Source organism: Pistacia vera, unplaced genomic scaffold, assembly GCF_008641045.1.
Source record: "Pistacia vera cultivar Batoury unplaced genomic scaffold, PisVer_v2 Contig735, whole genome shotgun sequence".
Lineage (NCBI taxonomy): Eukaryota > Viridiplantae > Streptophyta > Magnoliopsida > Sapindales > Anacardiaceae > Pistacia > Pistacia vera.
Window position 1 is genome coordinate 329,604 of NW_022196596.1, and position 12,465 is coordinate 342,068.

The 12,465-nt window shown below is 35.6% G+C and overlaps 1 pseudogene; it reads right to left on the reverse strand.

Moving 5' to 3' along the window:
- The window catches only part of LOC116115262, a 152,153-nt pseudogene that overhangs the window by 91,428 nt on the left and 48,260 nt on the right, over positions 1-12,465 (reverse strand).

Here is a 12,465-nt window from a genome sequence, read left to right on the forward strand (position 1 = left end):
GTAGCATGTCGAATGTTCCAAATTAATAACCTTACTAACCTAACTACTAAATTGCATATAGGGTAAGCAAGGGTCGATCCCACAGGGAATGATTCGATTAAATCCTATATTCTGACCAATAACCACAATGAAAACAAAAAATAAAATAAAATCCTAAACAGTAAATATGACAACAAAATAATGAAAGGGGTTGTAGTCAATGCAATCTAAAGTGAAACGAATAAATCTCCAATGGTAGAAAATATCAGATTAAAAACAACCAGTTCTCGGTTCAAGATCCACCTAAACATGCATTGGACATGAACTAACCGTAACATTATTCTATCTCGTTATTATGGAATTATTGACCCTAGGAAACAACAAGCTTTGTTACCCAAATTTTCCCTTAATAGTCACTACTGAAATAAGCTCTTCAATTAGATCCTAACCCTTGAACAACCTAGAATAAGCTTTCTAAGTTTAATTCAATGGCAGCCTTAAGTATTAAGAAAATAGATCAATCCAAGCAACAATCATGCAAGATCGGATTATTAAACTTAGGTTATGTTATTCAAGGTGACAGATTGAGAACTTGTCCGTAATCATCTATCATCATGTGTTACTCATTGAATAGAAAGAGGACAATTACGGATCACAATTCCTAATTCTAACAGATAAAATTCCGATTAAACAATTTAGCAGGCCATTACTAAATCACCCAAACAAAAATCATAAACAATTAAAACAGAATAACATAAACAATTCCAATAAGAATGAGTTTAAGAACAATGTTACTGAAGTTAAGTTACACCAATGACATGAATTCAGGCTTCAAAATCCCCTTGAACTGAAGAAGAAAGATCAGCCGCCCATATTGACGTAGAAAGTTAAAAAAAAAAAAAAAAAAATCCACTATCATTCTCCCTCCCGTTTAAGCTAACAACTCATAAATAAATAATGTGTTTTTCCTCCATTCTGCCCTAGGAAAAACAGAAATTACTTTCCTAGACCTTTCCTAAACGATAGACTTCAAAAACTGTCAATTCCTTATCAGATATGGAAAATAGAATTCATAATCCAGCTTGCACCAGGATTCTTACAGTGTAAAAGAACTTTTCTAGGCTTGGTCCGTTCATAAAAGTTGTAGTCCTGGATGTGTAGATGAATTTGGGATTTTGAATCACCTACTTTCGATATCTGAAGCTCCAGTTAGGCCCATTCGAAGACTCAATACTTAGCCAGGAAATCCTTCCGCTAATAGGATTCCAGGTCTAGTTTTGCAACAATGAATGAGGGCCCAAACAAACTCAGATTCTCGCCCATAATACCTTCCTGGAAGGCTTGATTCGTCAACTTTACTTTTTCTGAAGAACACTTTTGCAATCGAGAAATTTGACTCCATGAAAAACCTGAAAAACGTAGCACTAGTCAGAATAACAAAAAAATCTGGAATTTCCTAATCTTTTCTCAATTATTTCATAAAGTCTATCCAAATATGTCAGACTTACAAAATAAACTCTAATCAACTCAACTAGGCATAAAACATAACAAAAAACATAATATGGAAGGAATAAAAAAAATATATAAATTACACTCTTATCACTTCTCGACGCGAAACTTTTGGTATTTATGTACTATCATCTTCACGATTATCTCTTTCATCTTCTTGTATAATTCCAGTAATGATTTTTTCTTCAATTAAAGCATACACAACTTGTTGCTCATTTGGATGATTGAGGAAGATATTAATATCCATTTGATTAGTGTAGTGAATTTGTCGAATTTAATTACTAATTTTGCAATGACTCTTTAATATTCATTTCCGTATTATCCTAATACTACTTAAACAATGAATTAAAATCTTAATACTACTAAAATATGAATTATAAAATAAGAAATCAAAACAATAATTTTTGAATTAAAACAATAATTCTTGTAACTATACATCTATTAAATTATAACCTCTTCATAGTAATAAATTTAGTTGGTCCCAACATTATGACTATAGAAAGGTTCTACTCTGTGTGTGTGTGTGTGTGTGTGTGTGTGTATACACACACACAAAGAGTAGAACCTCTCTATAATAATGTTGGGACCAACTAAATTTATTATTATGAGGAGGTTATAATTTAATAAAGGTTTAGCTACAAGAATTATTGTTTTGATTAAAAAAATTATTGNAAATTTTGGAGGGAAAAATCACCCGGAAAAAATTGCAACTAAATTTATTAGTCACTAAAGCAACCGGTTCTGTGACTAACAAAATAGTCGCAAAAAATTAACTTTAGATGCCAAATGTTGGAACATGTGGGCCCTAAAATTTTAATCCTCTTTGCTCGACTAATGTCAATTTAGTTGGTAAATGTAGCCTTTTTACAACTAATTCTGGTTAGTTGCTAAAAAATTGGTTGCAAAATGTCAATTTTCTTATAGTGTCTATTGCACCATGATGAAAAACATTAGTCACAATAAAAGGTCCCACCCAACGAGAACGTAACTTACCCGGAAATAACTTCAGCCTTGAATGAAAAAGATCGACTCTCTGTCCAACAGAAAAATTCTTCCTACAGATCATCTTGTCATGAAAGGCCTTAGTCTTTGCTTTGTAGATGTGAGAACTCTCTTAGGCATCATTCCTCAACTCCTCAAGTTCTTGCAATTGCAACTTCCTGTTAATGCCAGCTTCCTTCATTTCCATATTCCAATGCTTGATTGCCCAATAGGCCTTGTGCTCTAATTCTACTGGAAGATGACACGGCTTACCGAACACTAATATGTATGGGGACATGCCAATAGGTGTCTTATATGCTGTTTTTTATGCCTATAATGCATCATCTAATCTCAAAGACCAATCCTTCTTGTTTGAGTTCACTATCTTTTCCAAAATTGACTTGATCTCTTTATTTGACACCTCAGCTTGGCCATTGGTCTGTGGGTGGTACGATGTGGAGACCTTGTGTGTGACATGGTATTTCTTAAGCAATGCCTCCATTGTCCTGTTGCAAAAATGAGTGCCCTTATCACTGATTATGGCCTTTGGTATCCCAAACTTGACAAAAATGTTAGTTTTAACAAAATCTGCAACAACCTTTGAAGTGTTAGTTCTGGTGGCTTTCGCCTCCACCCATTTGGAAACATAATCAATAGCTAAAATAATATAAACATTACCAAAGGAAATAGGAAATTGACCCATAAAATCAATGCCCCAGACATAAAAAATTTCAACAATTAATATAGGAGATTGTGGCATTTGATCTCTACAAGAAATGTTTCCTATTCTTTGGCAATTATCACATGACTTACAGAACATGTAGGCATCCTTGAACAATGATGGCCAATAAAAACTACATTCCAATACCTTACGAGCCGTCCGCTGTGATCCAAAATGTCCTCCACATGCATAGGTATGACAGAAGGTTAAAATAGGAATAAATTCATGTTTAGGTATGCACCTTTTTATCACTTGGTCAGCACAATGCTTCCACAAATATGGATCGTCCCAGGCATAATACTTAGCATCACTCTTGATCTTGTCCTTTTGAGCTCTAGTCAAATCATTTGGCAACACGTTAGTAACTAAAAAATTTACAATATCTGTATACCATGGTGACGTCATTTCAATGGAAAACAATTGCTCATCCGGAAATGTTTCTTGCAAAGGAAGCTCATCTTTGTCACGAACCAAACGGCTAAGGTAGTCTGCTACAACATTCTCTGCTCCCTTTTTATCTTTAATCTCCAAATCAAATTCCTGGAGTAGAAGAATCCATCTAATTAGGCTTGGTTTTGCCTTCTTCTTTGTGAGCAAGTACCTAAGAGCTGCATGATCAGAAAAAAAACAATGACTTTAGCACCCAACAAATATGACCAAAATTTTTCTAAAGCAAAAACAACAGATAATAGTTATTTTTCAGTCATAGAAGAATTGAGCTGGGCGCCATTCAAGGTCTTGGATGCATAATAAATGGCGTGACATGCTCTGCCAACTCTTTGACCCAAGACAGCACCTAATGCGCAGTTTCTCATATCACACATAATTTCGAAAGGTAGATCCCAATTAGGTAGTTGTGTCATCGGTGTTGTCGTCAACAATGTTTTCAACTTGTCAAATGCCTCCTTGCACTGCTCATCAAACTGAAAAGCCACATGTTTTTGTAACAATCTGCATAGAGGCAATGCGATTTTTGAAAAGTCCTTGATAAATCTCCGATAGAAACTTGCATGGCCAAGAAAAGATCGAACTTCCCGCACACTGGCAGGGTAAGGTAAAGCTGTAACCAAATCTATCTTAGATTTATCAACCTCTATTCCCTTGGATGAAACAATATGCCACAAAACTATACCTTGCTCTACCATAAAATGACATTTTTCCCAGTTAAGTACAATGTTAGTTTCCATGCATCTGTCTAGAATTAGTGTAAGGTTATGTAAGCATTGATCAAACGAATCACCATAGACACTAAAATCATCCATAAAAACCTCTATAATTGACTCGACATATTCTAAAAAGATACTTACCATACATCGCTGAAATGTGGCTGGAGCATTGCAGAGACCAAATGGCATTCGATGATAGGCGAAAGTACCAAATGGACATGTGAATGCCGTCTTCTCTTGATCCTCCGGTGTTATGACAATCTGGTTATACCCTGAAAATCCATCAAGAAAACAGTAATAAATATGACCAGCTAACCTCTCAAGCATTTGATCAATAAAGGGAAGTGGAAAATGATCTTTTTAAGTTGTTGAGTTCAACTTCATGTAATCAATGCGCAACGCCAGCCTGTTTGAACACGTGTAGGGACCAACTCATTGTCTTGATTTTTCACAACTGTAACACCAGATTTCTTGGGGACCACTTGCACTGGACTTACCCATTTACTGTTTGAAATCGGATAAATTATCCCAACATCTAAAAGCTTTAGGATTTCTTTTTCCACCACATCCATCATTGGGGTATTTAATCTGCATTGTGCTTTCCGTGTCGGTTTGGCACCTTCTTCAAGCAAAATCCAATGCATGCATATGGAAGGACTAATCCCCTTAATGTCAGCTATGGTCCAGCCAACCACTTCCTTATGTTCCCACAGCATTCGTACCAGTTTCTCTTCTTGATTGGGTGTTAACTTATTCGACATAATTACCGGCAGTGTCTCATTTTCTCCTAAGTACACATACTTCAAATGGGCCGATAATGGCTTCAACTCCAATGTAGGGCCTGTAAAATAGAAGGCAATAATTTCTAGCAAGAATCAGGCAGCTTTATAAAAGAAACTCCATACCTTTCTGGAATCAGTTTTAAATAACGTAAAGCTGCCACTGTCTCCTTCAATTCTTCACTGAGCTCTATCTCTCTTTTCTCCTCTGATTCCACATGTTTGGTAAGGGCAACCTCTAACTCATCTGCATTATTTAGCTCAAAGATCTCTTGTGCTATGGAATCAACAGAATCAACAACATCAATAGCAAAAATAGACTAAACATCAGTTGGGTATTTCATGGCATCAAAAATATTAAAATGAATTACACCATCAAATTCCATCATGAGGGTACCATCATGAACATCTATTTTTGTTCGAGCTGTATTTAGGAATGGTCTTCCCAGTAAGATAGGTGCAGGGTCAGGAGAAGAAGAATCATCCATATCCAGAATGTAAAAATCAACAGGAAACACTAACTCATTGACCTGCACAAGAACATCTTCAACTACCCCTTTAGGGTATGCATTAATGCGATCAGCCAATTGGATAATAACACCAGTATCTTTCATAGGACCTAGATTTAACGAAGCATAAATAGATCGTGGCATAACATTAATCGAAACTCCTAAATCTAACATAGCTCTCTCAATTCTGGTGTTATCTATCTTACAAGGAATTGTAAACATACTTGGATCCTTGCACTTGGGAGGAAGTTTTCTTTGGAAAACTGCTGACACATTTTCTCCCATTATTATCTTCTCATCACCGTTCAACTTCCACTTATTTGTGCATAACTCCTTAAGAAATTTTGCATACCTTGGTACTTGCTTAATTGCATCCAACAAAGGTATATTTACTTCCACCTTGCGAAACATCTCCAAAATTTCTTTATCCTTCTCTTCTTTCTTTGAATTTTGCAAATCTGCTAGGAAAAGGTAAAGTATTAGATTGAAGTTGAATTGAAGGGTTAGGAATTACCTTTGATTCAGTTGTAGCCTCTTCTTTCTCAATTTCATCTTCAATTTCTGCTTCCTTTGCTACACTTGGAATGTTCATCTTTGGTTTTTCCACTTTCTTGCCACTTCTTAGCGTCACTGCATTCACATTTTCCTTTGGATTCACCACTGTTTGAGAAGGCAACTTCCCTCCAACTTGAGCCTTTAAACGACTTATAGCAGTTGCCATTTGACCCATCTGATTCTCTAGACTTTGAATACTAGATCTTATATCTTGTTGAAACTGTTTGGTATTCAAAGCAAGGGACTTAACTATATCTTCCAGGGATGAGTTTGAACTCTATGAGGTAGGTTGCTTTGGTTGAAAACCTTGTTGTTGTTGTCTATTCTGGAAGAAATTATGTCCAACTCTTACTTGTCTATTTCCTTCATAATTGAAATTTGGATGATCCCTCCAACCTGGATTCTACGTGTTGGAGTAAGGATCATACTGCCTTGGTGGTCTAGGAAAGTTTCCTGCTGCATTAACCTGCTCAGTCCCTTCCTCTTAGAGTGTTGGGCATATGTCCGTTTGGTGTCCCATTGTCAAACATATCCTATAAGCTTTTACCTGTTATGCATTCCCTACAGCCAACTGTCTAACAAGAGAGGTAAGATCAGATAGTTGTTGTTCAGTGGAAGATGTACTTACCTCATTCACCCTTTTGGGTGATGCATCATGTCTTGTACCAAACTGTTGGGAATTGGCAGCCATGTTTGAGATTAAATGTTTGGCAGCTTCAGGAGTTTTATCTACCAACACACCTCCACTTGCAGCATCTATCATATTTCTTTCCGTAGGCAGCAATCCTTCATAGAGATACTGAATTAACAATTGATCACTTATCTGGTGGTGAGGATAGCTTGCACATAGCTTCTTGAATCACTCCCAATATTCATACAATGTCTCTCCATTATATTGCCTTATACCACATATCTCTTTCCTGATGGTGGCAGCTCTGGATCCTAGGAAATATCTGTCTAAAAACATCATTTTCATCTCGTTCCATGTTGTGATTGTCCCCGATGGTAGATAATAGAGCCAATCCTTTGCATCATCCCCCAATGAAAAAGGGAAAGCTCGCAACTTAATCTGCTCCTCTGTCACCCTTGTCGGTTTCATGCTTGAATAGACTACGTGGAACTCTTTTTGATGTTTATTTGGATCTTCACCTGCACGACAACAAAATGTAGGCAACAAGTGAATTAGACTGGACTTAAGTTCAAAAGCAACATCTAAAGTAGGGTATTGAATACACAAAGGCTGTTGATTAAAATTAGGGGCAGCCAACTCCTTTAATGTTTTGCCAGTGGCCATCTCTTCTTTTATTTCTAAATCTGGATCACTAGATGAACTGTATGATGCTGAACCAAGGGCTATATTGGGATTAGGAGATGAAGAACTTGCTTAACATGCCTCTTTTCACAACTTCTGTAAAAGCGTTCGATTTTTGGATCAAATTCCAACTCTCCTGTAGGATTAGATCGAGTCATAAACCAACTAAAATCACCAAATTAAGCCAAAATAAATAAAAACTAATAAAAACAAGAAAAAAATTATAAATTTTTTTTTACAAAAACAAAAATTGGCCAAAAACACTATTAAATGATCGAACTTGACGACGAGAGGGTGGGGCTAGATTCTAGTCTTGCTCAGAATTTCGTTTCCTTCAAAACAAGTACTCACAACATTCCTAATTCAACCAAAATTTCTCCCAAGAATGGTACTGAATAGTACTACTGTTCATTTTTTTTTTTTTCAAGAACCTAAAAATATTTCACAATTGAACAAAATGAAAAACACAACTAAACACTGATTAAATAAAATCATAAAAGAACATAGAGCATAAAAAATCGACAAAGAACATTCCCTGGCAACGGCACCAAAATTTGGTAGCGTACCGAATGCTCCAAATTAATAACCTTACTAACCTAACTACTAAATTGCATATAGGGTAAGGGTTGATCCCACAGGGAATGATTCGATTAAATCCTATGTTCTAACCAATAACCACAACGAAAACAACAAAAAAATAAAATAAAATAAGATCCTAAACAGTAAACATGACAACAAAATAATGAAAGGGGTTGTAGACAATGCAATCTAAAGTGAAACGAATAAATCTCCAATGGTAGAAAATATCAGATTAAAAACAACTAATTCTCGGTTCAAGATCCACCTAAACATGCGTTAGACGTGAACTAACCGTAACATTATTCTATCTCGTTATTATGGAATTATTGACCCTAGGAAACAACAAGTTGTGTTACCCGAATTTCCCCTTAATTGTCACTACTAAAATAAACTCTTCAATGAGATCCTAACCCTTGAACAACCTTGAATAAGCTCTCTAAGTTTAATTCAATGGCAGCCTTAAGAATTAGGAAAATAGATCAATCCAAGCAATAATCACGCAAGATCAGATTATTTAACTTAGGTTATGTTATTCAAGGTGACAGATTGAGAACTTGTCCGTAATCATCTATCATCATGTGTTACTCATTGAATAGAAAGAGGACAATTACGTATCACAATTCCTGATTCTAATAGATGAAATTCCGATTAAACAATTTAGCAGGCCATTACTAAATCAACCAAACAAAAATCATAAACAATTAAAACAGAATAACATAAAAAATTCCAATAAGAACGAGATTAAGAACAATGTTACTGAAGTTAAGTTACACCAATGACATGAATTCAGGCTTCAAAATCCCCTTGAACTGAAGAAGAAAGATCAGCTGCACATATTGACGTAGAAAGTAAAAAACTAAAAACAAACCACTCTGTCCTCTCCTTTTCATTTAACCTAACAACTCATAAATAAATAATGTGTTTTTTCCTTAATTCTGCCCCATGAAAAACGGAAATTACTTTCCTAGACCTTTCCTAAATGATAGACTTCCAAAACTATCAAATCCTTATTAGATATGGAAAACAGAATTCGTAATCCAGCTTGCACCAGGATTCTCACAATGTAAAGGAAATTTTCTAGGCTTCATCACTTCATAAAAGTTGTAGTCCTAGATGTGTAGATGAATTTGGGCTTTTGAATCACCTGCTTTCGATATCTGAAGCTCCAGTTAGGCCCATTCGAAGACTCAATACTCAGCTAGGAAATCCTTCCGCGAATAGCATTCCAGGTCCGGTCTTGCAACAATTAATGAGGGCCCAAACGAACTCGGATTCTCGCCCATAATACCTTCCTTGAAGGCTTGATTTGTCTACTTTACTGTTTCTGAAGAACACTTTTGCAATCGAGAAATCTGACTCCATGAAAAACCTGAAAAACCTAACATTGGTCAGAATAACAGAAAATCTGGAATTTCCTAATCTTTTCTCAATTATTTCATAAAGTCCATCCAAATATGCCAAACTTACAAAATAAACTCTAATCAATTCAACTAAGCATAAAACATAACAAAAAACATAATATGGAAAGAATAAAAATATATAAATTACACTCTTATCACTATTCCTTATCACAATGAAAATTGTTAACAGGTTTCTGCTCTAGGTAATAAAAACGGATTTAACAAGTAGGTAGGTATGAATTTGTTAATGGACCATATTTTGGGTGGGAACATGTTGTTAACTCTATTAATTAATTAATTAATTATATTAATATTATTCATTACTTAATTGAATCGGTCTCCATAATTTTAGGTATTTTAAACTATTATTATCAATTAATCAAATTGAGTATATGATGTCTCATCCATTTATAGCAGTTAATTTCAATCATCCTAATCTCATATAATGTGGACATCAACATTTTTTTGTTTTAAACTCAATCATGTTTATTGGTTCTAGTTATGATCAATAGTTTACTATTGTCACCTCTCCTCTTGTGATCGGATGGCAAACCTTTTAGTCACTGGGGTAAGCCATACTCAAGAGATCTTGTCTTCGAGTCGCAGGAGAGTTACCTACCACATTTGTGTAATTACCTACCACATTTGTGTAATTACCTTAGTCTATAGGGCTTGTAGGGTGTTATGCGGTGCTGAGGATTAGACAGACTCCAATGTGGGTTTGGATACCTTAGGTGCCTTAAAAAAATAGTTTACTATTGTCAAGTAACATCAAAACAAAAATGTTGTATTTTTAATATTTACTAGATAAAAGTCTAAATTTAAAAGAAAATATAAACGTTTCTTACTATCATTAAAAAGTTCAACTATATTTCGGGTCCCTTTGGTACAACAATTTTGAGTAGAGCTTATTAAAGAAGAGCTGTAGTGAAAACTCTATAGTTGTTTAGTTAAGAAAATGTAAAAGAGTTTTCTCATATTATTTTACCAAAAAGGACTTTAATATACAACAATAACTCAAGTCAAAATTATAAAATCGGGTGGGGATATTTCCGAAAGGAACTAAAACTGAAATAAAAAAAAAAAAAAAACAGAGAACTTAGACGAAGAGGAAGTGTAACTGCAAAAGTGAGAATTTCATTTCTTGAATAAATGAGCTAACAACCTTATCGGCCTTTTTATACTAGCTAATTGCAAACTGACCATATTGTGTGTTGCAACCCAAGTTGCAACTTGTGCATCTTGACCCAAGGCTTTTACAAAACTATCCTTATGGTACCTTTAACTAATTACAAAGTGCACCTTACTATTGGATTGACTTACACCTAATATCCCCTCTTTAGCTGAACCTGCTGTTTTTGAACTTTATCTTCAATATCGTCCTATAAACTAGACCATCTTTTATCTTCAACCTTCTGTCTTCATCGTTTTGCTTGTAAGCTTCAGGTTTCCTGCTTTTACCTTCAATATCTGCCCATAAACTGGACCATCTTTTATCTCAAATATTTTCCTTAAGAGAAACAACTTTCCTTTGCAACATCTTTCCGTAAATTTGTAGCACTCGACTGATGATATGCAAGAATATGATACAACACTTACTTAGATACTTCAGGTGACATATCTGCAGGTAATTCATAACCAACATTCAATTTCTCCCGTAACATACTAAACCGAGTATCAAACAAAGACTTAGTTAAAATATTAGCTTTCTGATATTCAAAAGCAACATAGTGGACATCAAGTCACTTTTCAACAATAAGTTCCCGCACATAATGAACATCAATCTCTATGTGTTTAGTATAGGCATGAAACACAGGATTCGACGACAATGCGCCTGCGCTCAAATTATCACACCACAGTACAGGAATATGTTTGATTTCAATGCGCAATTCCTTGAACAAGTGTTGAATCCAAACCACTTCAATGGCTGCCTGCTGCCTGACTTAAAGCTCTATACTCGGCCTCAGTGGATGACAACGATACTGCCTTCTGCTTCTTTGAGCTCTATTGAACCAGATTATTACCAGGAAAGATTGCATAGCCACTTGTAGAGCGTCGATCATTAATGTCGCTGGCCCAATCGGCTTAGCGTAGGCCTCAAGCTGAAAATGAGAGTGCTTCTTGAAGACAATACCATGACGTAAGATGCCTTGAATATACCATAAGACTCGGTTACATGCTGTCCAATAAAGAACGGTGGGATTTTGTAAGAACTGACTAAGCTTGTTAACAATGAAAGCTAAGTCAGGTCTTGAGGTCTTGATAATGTAAGGTATTGAAGTCCACCAATAATGCTCCTGTAGAGAGTCGGTTGTTCAATTAACTCAAATCTTCTTTGCTTAGCTTGGTACCAATTGCCATGGGGGTGACACACGGCTTGCAGCCCTTCATATTAGCTTTGGCAAGCAACTCCTGTGCGTAAGTGTCTGAGTAAGCAGCAGATTAGTAGAATTTCTCTTCATTTCAAAGCCTAAGTAATGTATTGTTCCCAGTATTTTAAGTGCAAACTAAATGTTGAGATCATGAACTACTTTTGTAATAAGAGTTGGATCATTACCGGTAACCAAGATGTTATTTACATACACCAATAAAATCATCACAGTAGATTCATTACAATAATAAAAGAGGCTTACATCAGAGATGCTGTTATGAAATCCCCAAGCTAGAAGTGCATGGTGTAGCTTATCAAACTAGGCCCTAGGGGCCTATTTGAAACCATATAGAGCTTTTCAGAGCCTACAAACTTGGTAAGGTTGATCTATGGATGAGATCCCTTTTGGAGGCATCATAAACATTTGTTCGGTGAGGTATCCATTGAGAAATGCGTTGTTGATATCAAGTTGCTAGATTTCCCAAGCATTGTGGACTGCTAAAGATAACATAATGCAGATTGTGGCTACCTTTACCACCAAAGAAAAAGTTTCAAAGTAATTTAGGCCAGAGGTTTGCTGAAACCCCTTGGGCACTAACCTGGC